Here is an 18,230-nt window from a genome sequence, read left to right on the forward strand (position 1 = left end):
CTGTATGCTTGTGACAAGGCCAGCCACTGCAGTGATCCCTGGCCTAGGTCTTCCGTGTCACACACACTCATTACGGTTACTATTGAATTGTGTGAGTGAGGTTTTATGGTCGAGGTATATGTTAGATTGGTTCTAATGCAGCAACGTCTGTCAATGATGGCTATTCATTATAGGTGTACAACAACCTTTGTGGATATGCATGCAAACCCCTTATTGCTTATGTGATCCACAGAGGTATTTCAAAAAACCTTAGGAAATGTGATTATTAAAGGAGAGATGATGTAACACTTGGTTGCATGTACACATCGGTACCTGTTCATCATGTTGGTGGCTACTACCTATGTGGTACTGTGGGGATACTATGTTTTGTAAAGGTGGATGACTATGCTTAATTTGGATAATAGCTTTACAGCATGGGTTTGACAATGGTTATCTGTCTGTATGGTACCCTTGTGGAGGATGTGTGTGTCATCTGGAGAATGATGACTGTTGTGTATTAAGAAAGGGGTGGAATTTTGCCCCAGCACAAAGGGCCAAAAAACTGGTTATGATTAATGAGATCAGAGATTATGTAAGGAAATTAAATCTCAATTTAATACCGGGAGCACAAGTGCATAATAAGAGTGAAATCTACAAACCAAGCTGCTACAATGGAACTCTAATGAAAGAACTGGAAATGTTTTTGAATGTATGCAAAATGCAGATGTTAGAAATGTTAGAAAATGATACCAATTTTAGATATTACAACTTAACAAAAAAAGAAAAAGTATATTTTGATGCCCTAGTTAAAAACGAAGATATACTTATTTCTGAAGCTGACAGGGGAGGCTTGATGGTACTGCTAGATAGAAATGATTATGAAGCAAAAATGAAAGAAATGTTATCTGATACTAATTTTTATAAACCAGTTAACATATCAGAAGTAAAGAAGGGATTTTCATTAATTGATTCATGCATAGAGTAGTGGTTCTATGCGGGAAGAATTGATGAAAAAATGAGAAGAAATATAATCAACAATAACCCCAAAATTAGTAGGGTTTTTGGAATACCAAAATTCCATAAAAGCATTGATTCTCCCCCTTTAAGACCTATAGTTGTCAACAGAAACAGTAAAACAGAGGGAATGTCTATATTAGTAGATACGCACCTTCAAAAAGTAGTACCTAAGAGCATCACATACATAAAAGATAGTTATGATTGTATCAATAAATTAAGCAACATTAGGGTTTCTGATTATCATTTACTATTAACCTTAGATATTAACTCTTTATATACAATGATACCAAACAAGGAGGGAATGGAGATGGTTAGAATGGAATTACTCAAATCTAAAGAATTTTCTTCCAACACAGTGGGACTACTAATGGAAATGATAGATTTGTTGTTGAGTTACAATTACCTAGAGTTTTATGACCAACTTTTTGTACGAGCTAATGGCGTTGCCATGGGTGCTGCTTTAGCTCCCAGTTATGCGAACATCTTTATGCAAGAATGGGAGTCAGCCAATATTTTTGAAAGTGTTTTTTCAAAAAAACATAGTTAAAATGGTGAGGTTTATTGATGATGTCCTGATAATATGGGATGGTAGTATTGATGAACTAGATGAATTTTTAAAATATGTTAACAATTTATGTTCTTATATAAAGTTTACACATAGTTTTAATGCTGAGAAAATCAATTTTTTAGATCTAATGATTTATAACAATGATGGTAAACTCATTTCAAAGATTTACAAAAAAGAGTTTCAAAATATTATGTATTTACATTATCCTAGTTTACATCCAAAAAAGACAAAGCTTAACATTGTCAAAGGTCAAATAAAAAGGATTACCAATCTAACGAAAGATGATAAAATGTTCAGTTTTGAGACTGAAAACTTCTGTAGAAGAATGGTAACCAGAGGGTACCCACAAGAGATGGTAGACAAGGTATTGGCTGAGGAAACTATCAAAAGAAAGAATACTACTATTGAAAAATCTGAAAATAAGATCACTGTAGATTATACTATAGCTCTAGCATTGCAAAATAATACTGATTCTAATAGCATTAAAGGAATAGTTAGAAGAAATTGGGGCATTCTCAAAGGAAATAGAGAAATTATAGAAAAAATAGGAGATGAACCTAGATTTGTACAAAAAAGAGCCAGAAACTTCAACGATTTTTTCCAAAGCAAGTTAAATAAAAATATAGCAGTTGAAGAGAGGAAAGGAATGGTTAAATGCTATAATTGCAATTACTGTCAGTATTTATATATGGACAGTAGTGACATTACACTCGGTAAACTACTAGTACAGGTTCCAGGAAGATTTACTTGTAAATCTAAGAATGTTGTTTATTTATTAATATGTTTAGAATGTAGTTCATGTTATGTTGGAAGAACTAAAAGAGAGTTATATAGAAGAATTTATGAGCACCATTATGCTATAAGTAAAGGTGACAATAAGAATGCTATGGGAAGCATTATGCTAAAAATAAATGTAAAATCAATTTTAAGTGTTTGGTTTTAGATTCAGTGCATCCTAATGTTAAAACAATAAATATAGAAGAGGAATTAGGATGGCTTGAATACTGTTGGCAGTTTAGGTTAAATGTCTGTTTTCCCCTAGGGCTTAATGTCAGGGAAGAATGTAAAATGTATTTAAAAAGGAAGGGATTGAAACATTAAGGAAGGTGCATATAAGTATGTGTTCATATTTTTTACTGTGAACTGTTGTTTTAAATAGCTATTGAAGCTTTTAATTGTTAATTGCTCTAACTGATTACTATTTTAGTATTTAAAGTGAATTCTTATGGTTATAGCCATTAGTCTGAAGAAGTCTCCATAGCAGGAGACGAAAGCACTCACTTTTGGCTTGAAGCATTGTTTCTATCTGTGGAATTAAACTGAACTTTTATTTCTCCGTGCTGACAATGTGTTCTTTGTTTGTGGATATTTCAAGTTAATAGCATGCTGCTGTTTTGGTTTTGAAGTTATGTATACCACCAGAATGCAGAACAATGACAGATAGTAACAGTATCACCCACAGCACAGTGTCAAACCATGTCATACACACATGTGTAGTCAGGTTCAGAAATGTGTGTAGTACAATGCATACTGGCCACCAATAGAAACTATGTGTGTGATACAGGGCATGTCACCCTGCCCATGTGTCCACTATACACGTACATGCAGACAGTGCACTTCCACCATGTTCACAGATGTACACCTGCAAATCTGTGCTACACACATCACACACATACTGTCCACTCTCTAACACATGCTGCCAATACTACACACATCAGCCAAGTGGCACTTGGGTGGACAATACACTATTTTAACTAACACTGGTGTATACAATACTACAATGACAATCATAGCTTTAATGCATCATGCCTGCTCAGCTACACCTTCAAGCATATCATTACACTCTACTGCTGACAAAATGGTAACATTGTTGTACTGCTATAAAGTCACCCTGTGCATCAGCACCATGGTAGCCTGTTCCTGCATTAAGGTTACAGATGACAGGAGGTGGCACAGGTTTCATCATATACACAGGGTCTGTTGTTGGTTTGCCAGAGGCCTACAGTGAGCCATCCAATCGACATGTATGTGTGTGTGAGGGGCGAGAGTACTGCTATGGGCCAATGTTGATGTAATGTGTGCAGGTATGTGTTAGCCCTAGGTGATTGGTTCCTGTGTGTGTGTCTGCATGCACACAGTTCCACCATGTGGCTGCCATAATGGGTATTTGTGGGACAGCCACAGACTGTACCTGCCAGGTTTTACAGATCACCGTCTCTGGCCATGGATTCGGTACCTGTGCCTGGCAGGGGTGCTACTGACACTATCAGGTACTAAGCCAGACTATGTATTATCCCCAGAGGTAGATGGATGTACACTGGACCCAGGTCCCTGCTGGGACTGTCCAGAGCTACGTGCACGTGGTCTTCTAGGATGATTTATGGACAGCCCACCCCCAGCATTGCTGGGGTTGGTACTGGCACTACAGGAGCAGCTGTGACTTGAGGGACGTCCATGGTGACTTCCAGCTGCTGATGTTGCTGGCATATGTCCACATCGATGTCTTACCCATCCCGCACTGTCCTGACACATGGACATGACATTGTGGAGGACATCTAATGTCTCACCCCACCATCTATTCATGACCTCAGTGTAATTATGGATGGCACTTGCTAGGTCATGGATACTGTCAGTTAAAGAAGCATGTGCCTTCTGTGCCCTTAGTCCTTGTCTGGTGTACCATTCCATATGTGCCTGTGCCTCCATGACAGCCTGGAACATGCATGATGTTGTCAGGCCTGTGGCACATCTGCCAGTGGTATGATGAGCAGCAGTACTATGTTGAGAACCCCTGGACATCTGCCTATGTGGTATCCTTCCAGACATCTGGATATGGCTGCTGTGTTGGGATGCATGTGCCATGGATACCACACTGTCCTGGCCAATGCTGGCTGTATGCTGTCCCTCAGCAAATGGCATTGGTGATGGATGTATTGGAAGTATGACTGTGTGTATAGATGGTGTGGACACTTGTGTACTGTTGATTGGTAGCCCAACAACAGAACCTGGCAAACATACCTGTGCCTCAACACACCTGTCATCATCATCATCACTATTTTGCTCAGTTACATTGGTTGGCCCGCTGCATTGAACCAGCCCAAAGTCAGCACCTGTGAGAGGAAGACAGGAAACACACTTTACGACCTGTACATGATGCCTGCCCACATGCACACATGCACACATGAATGCATGCACACATGCACACATGCACACATGAACACATGAACACATGAACACATGCACAAATGCACACATGCACACATGCCCACATGCACACATGAACAGGAACACATGAACACATGAACACATGCACACCTGCACACCTGCACACATGCACACATGAACACGAACACATGAACACATGCACACATGAACACATATACACTCCTCACTGCAACAGACACACAGACACAGACACACACACACACACATGTGCACACACACACACACACACACACACACACACACACACACACACACACCACCAGCAATCCAGAACATACTCAATAGCGTGTGATGGTGGGGTACAGTATCACAAGCCAAACATTTATATAAAACGTGACAGCATGCAGGACGTGTTTTGCTCAACAGCATGCAGTGTGAGTGTAAACAGCCCTTGCTAATAACAGTATACATGGCTTTTATGCATGTGTGTTTTGCTCAGAAATTGGCCTCACCCTGGAATGCAATGTGTACATGGACACAACACTGCTGTGCAAGTATTAACGTCTCTGCAATGTCCTGTGCACCATCACTCACAGGTATACATACCATGGCTGGATGTGTATCAGTGTGTCACATAGATATCCATTTCTGATTAGAGCATCTGTGTCTTTAGCAGACAATCGTGGACACAGGTTTAGCACATGAATGCTATGTATACACACAGGATGAGTGGTGAATGTATACCTGATGGAATACCATTGCTCAGCATAGACATTGTGCAGTAGTTATGGTGAGTGTAGGACATATTGTGGACATGCTAGTGCCAAATATGATATGGCATACTACCACACAACTGCAACATTAAACCTCACACATACACAATGTATGTCATGTGACCTATACATGTGTGTCACTTTGTACAAATGGTGATTGCTATGCAGATTGTGTATCGGTACATATATTTGCACACACACAACCATGAGGTACATAGCAATTAATGATATGTGCAGTACTGTGGCCACTGTAACTGGATGTGGTGTAGTACCATGTGACATCATCATGCAGCATCATGTGGTCGCTCAAGGCTACTAATGTGTGCCAGACCGTCACATAGCATGCTGTACCTGAACTGCAGTACCATGGCTACATTCACCATTTCATGCACAGTTGTTACATGGGTTCGTAAGTTACACAGTAGGGGGCATTACCTAAGATGAATGTGTTATGTGTTGAAGAGTGTCGCACAGCCACATGAGAGGACTCTACCCCTCAGGTATGTTATGTGTGCTGTGTGGATGACATTTGGGATACTAAAGTGTGACCTTACAGCATGTGTATGACTAAGCCATGTGTAGCATGTTAACATGTACTGCGTATAACACAGTTGTGTGTGTTGTGTGCATGTGCATCGACTATAACTATCCAACGTCCACTACAGTGTTGCCACAATTGTGTGGGATGCTCTGTGTATTGCATGTGTTTGAGTCAGCTACTCACATTACTGAGATGTGCATAGTCTCACAGCAAACATGCACAGCATGCATTATGTGCTGGTGTGTGACGTGTACATGGCCTACACCTCACCTATGACATGCACATTTATTTAGCAATAATAAATGAAGAACACACTCACCAACATGGGTCTGCTGCCTTGCTGTCACACCAGAGGGACCTACGAGGGTATGAAACAGTTTGTTAGTGGCAACAACTGTGGCATTGCTACTGTGTGTTTCCAATCTTACAGTAGTACGACTGTTGACAGTCACAGGTCTGCATATTATATTCCAAAATATTATTATTGCACAACACTAGGCACCACATCTTTTAACTACACACTACACATCTCACATAAGCATGATCTACCAATAGAGGTAACAGTAGTGTACAGCTATGCCATGTTACCTGCACGCTTCATGTCAACTTGATGGGTGGCTCCGGTCTCCATGATGACGCATGTCAGTTGTTGTTGTTGTTGTTGTTGGCCAGGAGCAACCTGGCTCAGGAGCAGCTCCTCCACTCTGGTGAGGGGGGGTGGATGGCTACCCCACCACCTGTGGCAAGCTGTTGTCTATGGATATCAGACGCATGCTGCTGGACATGTCTAATTAAATCACTGCAGTGATGGCGTACCTGCTCATATGTCCGGTTATGCATGCCTATGACATTTACCCTATGGACAAGATCTTGCCACAGTGCAGTCCGCTCATGCTGGTCCTGGCTGGTTCTTGATAGCAGCATGGTGTAGTACTGAATCATGATGTCTGTTATCACTTCGTCCTCTGCTGTGCTGTATGAGGGATTACGATGGTGGGCCATTACCCTGGAAGACAAAGAAACAATATGTGTGAGCAAGTCAAGTGGCACACTTAATATTCTAAAGTACGGATATCATTTAACTGCCATATATAGCAACCTATTGTCTGTCAAAAGATACACACTTTCAATACCACATATCAGTGCTCAACCCACAACTGCCTGACAGTGCCTGGCACACTCCATATATCAAACCATGTTCTGCACAGCAGCAAAGATAAACCAGTATGTAAGACAATACAACAGTATATGGCACATTGTATGTGACACAATGCACCACATAGCCACAGGGGGTATATATCATGCTAATGCATAATGTAACATGTAATCCATTGCAATGATTGTAGAGTCCAGTCACAGTATTACCAGCATACCACACTAGTCATTGATGGCAAACCCCTGCCTAACATATGTGTTCATTCATCAATATGGGTGGCATACTGCTGTACTACACTATACATGTTGCTAGATACACACCTATATCCTGTAACACACATATGTCCGAGGCCATAGTACTGGCATACACACAGACACACACACACACACACACACACACACACACACACACACACACACACACACACACATCAGACATACATACCAGACACAAAGGTATGGCAACACACATGACCTTTACCTGTGTACCATGCAGTACTGTGTGTCAGTCGTTACAAGACCTTATGCCTGAGGTATGTCATCTGGAGGACTACGGGGAACAAACAATACAGTGGTTCCAGGACATGTGTACATACACCTTACTGTGCTGTTTAGGCATACAACTTCAGGTAGTACTACAGTTCATTCAGGGGTTGGATTCACCAGCAGTAACACTCAATAAGCATACATGTACTGCTGTAGCCTACAATGGGACACCCCAGTCGACACCAACACACTACGTCAGACCATCTGGCATACTGCTTTTTGTGCCAAGCAATAGCATACACATCGTTTGCTGGGATCACAGCTAGGACACTACATACCATGACAGAAACAGTTTCCCACTTAGCTATCACACATATACAGAACTCGGACACATTCACCAACACATTCACCATCACACTCAGTCAACCTCACAAAGCAATTATTGCAACAGGTACATGTGGGTGTGTATCAGTTCATAGGTAGGTTATAGGCTATTGGCCCTCGGACCTATAGATGTCTAGCCGGATGCTACCCTGGCCTTTGACACACGGGCGATTTCATTTCACATGGTCCTGTCAAGCAGAGCCACAAAGGTGATTCCCAGGGTGTATTTTCTATCTCACACACAATCATCAGGTTTATATATGACAACTGCTAATTAGGAACTTTGTTTGCTATTTATAGGTGGTTTGTGCCAGGGTATGGGATGTCTCTGAGATAGGGATCTATCCGTCCAGCATGTGCTGTTTATTGAGGTGACAAGATTTATGTCCCTAGAGCATGTAGCTTGTAGGGATTGTGATCTGATGATGTGGAGCATGTCCAACAGCTCTGGGTTTCACATAGCTTTGCATGTTAGGCAGAGGTCATCTCTGGGTAGACGGTATGTGACACAGTCTAGCTGTAGTTTTGTGGGACAGTCTACATAGAGCATCTGTTTGAGGCTGGTATTACCCTTTCTGAGGTATGTCTGTGTCCTTTCCAGTTACTGTAAATGTCTTGTGAGGTACATACCACATGGGGCATTGTACTCTATAATGGGTTTTCTGTGTGTGGAGTACAGGGGAACACTGACCTATACTTCCCTGGATGACACACTTTTTGTGATTACATGTGCCATGTAGACAGGTTACATGATTAGTGTGGCACTGTGACAATCAAAGGGGAAACTACTGTCCACCTGTGTCCCATGGTCTATTATCACACCTTCAGTGTTAAGTAGACTACCAACTATGTGGTAGTTAATGAGTTAATGGGTACTGTGTTTTTGCAAGGAGGGATGCCAATGCAGTGTCAACATTGAGCATGAGTCCATGGCTTTGTCACCAGGCATCTGTTGCAGTAAATTTGACACTGTCTATCTCTCTCACTCTCCCCCCCCTCTCTCTCTCTCTCTCTCTCTATATATATATATATATATATATATATATATATATATATATATATGTATATATACACACATACATATGAACATCCATTGGTGTACATATTGATATACATATACGCACATAAACAGTCCACCTTTCATGGTGGGATTATTGAGTATGGGAAGGTTGTGAGGTATACAGTTATATCATAATATTGCACAGTGTTGTGTGGAATGGAATGCATTGGAGGTGTTCTCAGCCCATGTAGCTTTAGCAGGCCTTACTTGCTGCAACACTGCAAACCTGACGAATCATACCCACAGCGTTCAACCACCACATGTCATATACCAGCACTGTATGCTGTCTGGTTTGCCACACACTACAACCTATATAGGAATATGCACATAACAACCTTCAACAACATATATGTATCCACCTTTCACAAACAGTTGCAGTATGTCCCTTGCTCTATGCACATGTACAGAGGCTAATATATCTGACACAGACAGATCTCTCCATATGTGTGTGCCATACACACACAAGGACCACACTGTTGTAGGTCCATGTACCTCATGGCTGACCGGTTGTGCCTTGCTGCAACATGAACAGGTGTCACATGTGAGCACACAGTAATATTAAAGGGTGTATATATAGCTGCAAATGCTTAATTACCACCCTAGCCTGGTACAGCTGTTGCCAGTGCTAAGCTACACGTTGATATGACTATCATGCATTTGTTACTCTGTCACATCCATGGTTATATAGCTGTATGCGCTACTCCCCCAAACAGACATTGTCCACACTACTGTACAGAACACAGATAACATGGTTCAGATGTTTGACATGTAATGCTGAGCTACATATATCACAGTTATGTCCCACTGCACACAGCTACACACTGATATGTCCATGGCAGAAGTTATGCAGGGTATCTGTGCATAGATATGTACTGCTGCCACATGTTGATGTTTCAAAGTATGTAGAGTGGTCTTCAAATACCTCTACTACATGCCAGTAAATACATATCTGTTACATACCTTTCCTTTGTATGCATTCATATTTTTCACTTAGCTGTCTCTTTGGCTGAATGTAATAACTATTTTATGTTTTCTTTTCTTTTTTTTATTAGTTTATATATTTTTTTCCACTGGTGTGGGTGGGGGTGTGAGTCTCTCTCTCACTCTCTCTATCTCTGTCTCTCTCTGTCTCTCTCTCTCTCTCTAACCATCTGCGATGGGATGATTGCATGTGTGGCCAGCAGGCACAGCCTGCTTTTATAGGTATCTGCACATGTGCATGTGATGGCATCTGCACCAATTGGTGGCCACCATTTGGTAATTGCATGCAGCCTGCTGTGTGGTAATTGCAGTACTCACTGTCATAGCAACCCAATGCTATAAATTGCTATGTCAGGTAGGCGTAGCCCTTTCAGCTTTCCAGAGTGGGGCCCATGCTAGTTTGCCATGGAGACCGTTGTGTAAGTCAGAAGGTTGGTATAGTTCTTATATCTGAAGCTAGAGGTGTAGCCAGTGATATAACTGCTGTACTCAGATCTGAATGTTGCCACTTCCACTACACAGTTGTCAGTGTAGAATTGTACTCACCCCTACATAAGCTAACACAAGATACATGGGAGTATGTAGTTTCTTTTCTACTTATAAAATTTACTGCCATACAAAAGTAGTTATTGAGATGTATTCATTTGGCACATGAACTGTTTGTGAACTGCTATACTGTGAATATTTATTCACTCACTTTTGAACAGTTTGTGCTTTTTTACTGTTGACATTGGCACAGGCTGCTCAAGAAAACGGTATAAATTTCTGTACTGAATATGCCTACCTACATCCTTGGTAGACCCTGAACACACAGGTTTATTGTACATTTGGGTAGGGGTGCAGTAGGACAGAGAGCATTTATGTCTTAATGTGTGCACGTTATCTTGCTGGACTTAAAGGGTTGCTGTGTACCTGTTAGTTTACCAAGGCAAGTAGTCTGTCTGCATAGCTCCCAGCTGTGGAACTATCCAGATGGAAGCCTGAGGTTAGCCTGTTATTCTTTGTGCACCACACTGGTCTTTTCAGCACTGGAACAATGTCATTGTCACAGTTGGTTGCTACCAGTACATGGCTACATCCCTTGGTATTTCAGTGTTGTACTCCTACATAAGGGTATGCTTCTGGAACTCCTTCCAAAGCTATTTGCACAGTGTGTAACAGCAGAATAGCTGATATGCCTGTGTGTTTCTGCCTCTGCCAGACCTCTCAAACACTCAGGTGCATATTTGAACAGACTCAGGGTAAAGAAGGTCGAAGTGAGGTACACCTTTACAATATTAGTAACATCAGGTTGAGACTTTGAAAGAACCAGAGCATATGGATTAATACACATTTCTTGAAGTACAAGTGGTGTCTAACTCTTACTTTTTGTCACAGTTGGGAAGTATGGCCTCTACCCTAGTCAGATGTGCTAGTGTTTGTCCTGCTATAATACTGTGTGGGGGTTGTGAAGTGCTGCTGTAAGATTATTCTCTGCTAGAATGGCTGGTTCTCTTTTCACTGTCATGTAATACAATTACACAAGAACTGCTGTTAAAGATCCATAGAACAGGATTTGTGTTATGGCATTCTTATTTGGCCTTTACATTCACTCATTCTGATGCATGATATATTTGTTTCAGCACCAATTTGATGTATGTTTACCATGGCTCAGTGGTACTTCATGCAGGCTAGTGTGTACAAGGTCCAGGGTTCGAGACTGACAGAGGTATTTTATTTTGCTGCTGAGCAGAACAAGGGCCCTGACATAGAGAGTGACTAAGGCAATTTTAAGCAGTTGTAAGTGGGTTTGCGCGGTTTTGCGCAATGCTTAGCTAAGCACACACAAGCTTAGCTTAGCGCACACTTGCACAAACATGCTAACTACTGCTTAAAGGTGCTTACTCCCGCTAACCTCCGCACTCATTTCTTTGAAAGAAAAGAAAATGGGGAGATAAGAAAGTGTTGAAAAAAGGGGCACAAAGAGGGAAAGACAGTAGGGAAAACAGATCGGGATGTGCAGGACGGGTGTAGAGAAGCTCCATAGCTGCCCATTTCTTTAACAGCAATAGCTGTGCATTTACTAGTAATTTGAATGGAATTTTGAAACCTTCCACCCCTGACAGTGCGGTGAGGACAACAAAGTATGTTGTACTGCCAATTACATTTCTGTTTGTGTCCAGTGGACATGTGTGCGAATTTGGCAGCTATGTATGGGGCGTAATTTTTTTTGGGTGCAGATTGCCCCCCATTTTTTTTCTGGTGAGAGTGGAATGTGGGGTAGGGGAAGTAGGTATATTTGGGGAGCTAGGTTGGGGAGGTAAACAGACAAGACAAACAAGACACATACAGGGGTGGAGTGTGATACATGGGATGGGTGAACACCATTGACTGGGAAGGGTGTTTGGAAATCGCAAGCCGATGAGCCCACAGATGGCAATAGTGGAACTGAGATCCCCACCCATGGGCAGTCACCACTCCTTGTTAAGTGCCACAGCTGTAGGCTTTTGCAGGGGGACAATACCAGGTCTCAATATAAATCAGAGGCTTGGAATAGTCTAGCCAAGGCTATGTCCAGTGTGACTGGCATTCCATGCACTGTAAAGCAATGCAGACACCATTACAATGACCTGAAAAGGTGCAAGGTGGGGCAACTCAATCAGTGGCTGAAAGAGTTTAGGACTGTTGACATCCCGCAGTTATATGTCTACAGATAAAGATAATTTTAATTATATACAAAGCTAAGATAGCCAAGACTGGTATGCATAACACTTTTCTCATTTTTTTCCTCTTTATTTTATAGTTTCCCAGAAGATTTCAGTAAACAGGGATGCCCATGCTGAATGCTTAGAAAGACTGAGAGAAGCAAGTAAAGAAATTAATAATTATTTTATTAAAAGTATTACTCTTCCATACATTAGTAGCAAATTAAGCATGAATCTCTTAACTGTAAAATCAAGTGTGCTTGCTTTGTTCTGTAGCTGAAGGTAATTGTAAGAGTAAATTGCAATAACGTATTCAGATGTTGTGGGTTCAAATCTCACAAGTAACAGATACATAACAAAAAAATATTAATTTCAACAAAATTGGCATAAATGTCTAGTTGATAACTTAATCCATATTATTTTTAAAAGCATATGTGCAATATTTGCATATTGCAAGGATTATTTGGAACAATTCTCAGTCCAATTTTGGATTTTTAAAAAGTATAGTTAACACGAGTAAAAATATATTAATATTGTAGTAATTTATTGCATGTGACATATAATGGTTCTAGTTATCTTTTTATTTTTTTTTCTGTTACCCCACCCATTCCTTATCTCCCTTTTTATTTTTATATGTATGATCTCAATGTTCTGATGTCATAATTTTCTGACAACTGACAAAATGATTTCCAGCAAATGGGATTAGGCCCACCAGTGCAGCTCAGCCTGCCACCCCTACAACAGTTGTGGCAACAACACCCAGCACATCTGAGATGCAACATGGCAGCAATGGCTCTGCAGCCCCTGCACTACCTGGGCCCTCATCATCATGTAGCATTACCCTAGAAGCTGTTGCAGTGGTACCCTTTGGGATTATTGCTGGAGGTGGGGATTTTGTCACCCACCAGGAGCTGCTAGGTCATACAAGGTACCATTGGTGCACAACTCAGCAGTATGGAGAAGATGCTTATTGGAATGCTGAGAAAACAAAAGCATCAAGGACTTCAACAGGAAGCTGAGGAAGGGGACAGTGATGGCAATTCTAAGGGTGAGGACTAGATTATCACTGTCTCCATGCTTGACTGGAATGGGCCTCTGAAGTCATCTCCCTATCCCCAGTTATGGTGTCCCCCAATCATTTGTGTTCCTCATTATCCCTGTCTCTGTCTTGTTTGTCCTGTTTGTCTGTACCTGATGTGTCACCTACCCTACTTACCTGACCCTGACATATCTGTGTCCCTTACCCAACACTCCTCTCTTACTGAAATAAAATTTAAAAAAATGGGTACCTGTCCTACAAAAAATATTTCACCTCATGCATACCTCTCCACTTCACACATGTGTCCTCTCAACACACTTGATTCAGTCCACTTGGCTATACAACATGATTGCATTGTTGTCACCCATTTGTGTTATGGTGACTATCCAAACTCAACCATATACATCTTCATATTACACTGGTGAAGATGTGGATAGCTACTTTTCTTTCCTAATTCCCTCCTGCAAATTCCTATATTGCTTCGCCTTTGTTCTTCCCACTGCTTGCTCCCCATTTCACCACATTCCTATCTACTCTATTTTCTCACCTTTAATCTGGTCAAAAAATAGAATCACACATCACACACATGGCAGAAATGCCTCCTAATAAAGCCTTTTAGTTTTTGTCCCCTGCGTTTGCACAGAGTTTAGCATCATGCACCAGTGCTGAGCAGTGGTGAATGGCTCTTCATGGCATATGGCATTGTGTTGTTACCTCCACACAATGCTGCTTAAAGTCACTGCACTAAAGGAACATACAGTGGCATCAGAGTAAAGGTAGTAATATGAAACACTCAATCTAACATTTATTTAGAGTGCTGAATGTAGAAAAATGCAAATCCATATCTGTACTTTTCACATAAATCAATTGACTGATATTCATTTTTATGCAGTACTTCACTGTAGTAATTGCCTCTCACATTTGCAGAAATTATTACATTTATTCATGTAATGCCACCTTGACAACATGTGAAAAACCATTAGATTGAGCTGGATTCTAACACCATTTTATTTGTACTAAAAATCTGAACTCACTGCTCTTACACCTTCTGCCACAGGGAAAACTAGTCAGCAGATGCATTTTTTACGTTCAGTACTGTCCAGTGTTCTGAAGGCCATACCTTGCCACTTAGCATGTTTGTGCTAGCATGTTTGTGCAAAGGAAGGTGAAACAATACAAAATATTAATATTTTAACATTTAAGTAAAGACCTGGGTTTGCTGATCGCTTAGCTCCACACAGATGGGGAAGGCAATAGCAGCAAATCTTGATATTATAAAAGTTATGACGCAACATTTCCAATATAAAATACATTATGAACACCATAATATCTGTCAGCTAGTTCTACCCTAGTTGTATGTATATTTATTTATTTATTTGTTTATTTATTTATTTATTTAAATTTGTTAACCGGGAGTGTCCGACTGGACATAGGTCCATTTTCAGCGGAGGCCCAGGGAGAAAAGCTCCACAGTAAAATAAACAGACAGTAGTTACATTGGATTACATAGCAATTAACAATTTAACATAGCAATTACTTACAACATATTTACAGATGAAGAACAAAGTACATCAGTAGACAACTAGAATATTTATCTGTGAAGTACATAACAGACATTAACAAATGTTACAATGAGAAGTTCCTGCTGTATAATAAGTACTAGGCTTATGAGCATCTGAGCTTGCTATAATCAAGGTAGTTAGTGGAGTGGAAAGAAAGGTAGTGGTGGGATGGGGTGGATGATATTAGAGTGGAAGTTGCAAGGGCATAGCCAGCATGTTTTTAGGTGCGCTTTTAGTAAAGTTTTGAAGTGGGTGCATGATGGTATGGAGGTAATTGTGGGTGGGAGTGAGTTCCATAATTTGGCTATGACACAAGAGAATAGTGCTTCAACAGCAGAGTTATTGGCTTTAGTGATCTGCAAGTGATTTTTGTTGCTGGATCTTAGTGGTCTGGTGGTGCGATAGGGTTGGAGTAGATTCTGGAGGGATGGGACATTTAGTGGATGGTTTACTAGTTTGGGGGCAAGTGAGAGTTGATATCACTGAAGGAGGTGAAGGAGTTCAAGCCAGCCCAGTTCAGCAAGTGAGAGACAGTGGTGACTATGGTAGGATGCCCCTGTGGCGAAATTGACGATTTGTTTGCAGCAGGTCTCTAGCTTGTTTAGATCACATTGCCTTAGGTTGGTATATATTGGAGAGGCATAAAGTAGGGTGGAGATAAGGTGAGAATTTGCTATTGAAATCTTTGCTGCTTTGGTGAGAAATTGCTTATTTCTGTATAACGCTCCTAGTTTTTTGTGGACTTTTTTATGGTCATGGATATGTGAATGTCAAATTTTAGTTTAGTGTCTATTTCCACTCCTAGCAAATTGGTGTGTTCAGTTGGGTATATAGTGGTGTTGTCTTTTGCTGTGATGTTAAAGTGAGAGTTGTTTTGAGTATGTTTGGTGGGTTGGAAGATGAGTAGTTTAGTTTTGTTTGGGTTGAGTATTAATTGGGCATCGGATAACCATGTTTCAACAGAGGAAAAGGCTTCCTGTGTGACTTTTTGCAGTTTGGGTAGGGACTGGGCTGAGCAGATGATGGTCGAGTTATCTGCGTATTGTATGAGTGTGCCATGTTTGGTGGCAGAGGCTAGATTATTGGTGTAAACAGAGAAGACTAGGGGTCCAAGGATGGATCTTTGGGGAACCCCTATGGAGACAAGTAGTTGGGGAGATATGTCATTCTGCCATACAATGGATTGTTGGCGGTCAGACAGGTAACTCTGAAACAGTTGGTGATTGATTGTGAGAAGGCTAGGTTATTGAGGACAGAGATAAGTTGTTTGTGTGGGACTATGTCAAATGCTTTAGATAGGTCTAGGAAAGTAGCAGAGGAGAGATAGCCATTGTTTTTATGCTGAAGGATAGTGTTAGTAAAGGAGAGTAAGGCAGTGGTGGTGCTATGGTTTGGTCGGAAACCATGCTGAGTACTGGAAAGGAGGTTGTTAGTAAGGAGGTAGTCTGAGACCTAAGAGTGTATGCATCTCTCTAGTATTTTGGAGAGTGGAGAGAGAATAGCTATGGGGTGGTAATTGGTTAGTTTTGCGGAGGGTCCGCCTTTGTGGAGGGGAATTATATGTGATACTTTCCACAGTGTGGGAACGTAACTTTCTGACAGAGATTGGTTAATCAAGATGGATACTGGGTAGGCCAGAGCATCAGCTGTGATTTGTAGGTATTCACTTGGGAGGTTGTCTGCTACTAATTTGGTAGGTTTAAGTTTAGTTAAATAGAGTTTTTTTATGTTGGAGGTAGGTACAGGAGAAAAAGAGAAGGCAGTGGGGAGATTACTAGTTGAAGGTGTGGGTCGGAGGGGAGGGGGGGTTGTGTTGTTTAGCTAGTGATAGTATGGTTTGGGTGAAGTGTGTGTTGAATGAGGTAGCAATATATTCTGAGGAGTGAGGGATGTTAGGAGGAGGGGTACTTACTTTACCTGGGTGGAGGATGGAGTTTATGGAGGACCAGAATTGTTTGGGGCTGTGTTGTGAGGAGTCTAGGGCAGACTGGTAGTATTGGAATTTGTCCTGTTTTATTAGCTTTTTGACTCTATTGTGTAGTTCTAGGAATTTCTGTCTAGCTGAGGGGGTTTTGGTTTTGCACCAGTGCTCCCTGTTTTTCATTTCTGACTTAGTGGTTTTCTGTAGCCATGGGGAGGGTTGTGCTTTGGTTCTGGAAAATCTTATGGGGGCATGGTAATTAAGGATGTTCAGGAAGGTAGTATTAAAAAATTCAAATGTGTCATCTAGACTGAGGTACTTTAGAGGATGCCAGTTACATTCTTTGAGGGATGAGATGAATGTGAGTGGGTTAAAGTTTATTTTTTTACGTATTTGATGGTAGATGACAGGTTTAGCTTGGTATAGGTATTTTTTGAGTAGGAGTGTTGGGAGAGTGATCACTGAGGCTATCTGATAAGCAGCCTGTTATATATGACTGGGGGCTCTTACTGACTAGTATCCAATCCAGGGTAGTGTGCTTGCTGGAGTTTTTATTTATCCTGGTTGGTGACTGGACTAGTTGGGTGAAGCCATGAAGGTGTACATGATGGGTTGGATTGTTGCCAGAACAGGATTGCCAGTCAATATTGAAATCACCCAAGATGATAGTTTCTTGGGGGAGATGGTGGGTAGACCAGCTGAGGAGGTTTTCTAGTGGAGGGATGTTTTGGCCAGGTGGGAAGTAGCATCCAATTATGTTGATGGTTTTGTTTTGGTTAATTTTGAGGTTGTTATATATTATTTCTTCATTGCCTATTTGTGGAGCTGATGAATTTTAAGATCTGGATGTTTAGATGCTGTTTAAATATTATAGCTACACCACCTACTTTTATGTTTAGCTGGTCTGCTCTTAGT

This window comes from Protopterus annectens, chromosome 8.part0, assembly GCF_019279795.1.
Source record: "Protopterus annectens isolate FY-2018-M chromosome 8.part0, PAN1.0, whole genome shotgun sequence".
Lineage (NCBI taxonomy): Eukaryota > Metazoa > Chordata > Ceratodontiformes > Protopteridae > Protopterus > Protopterus annectens.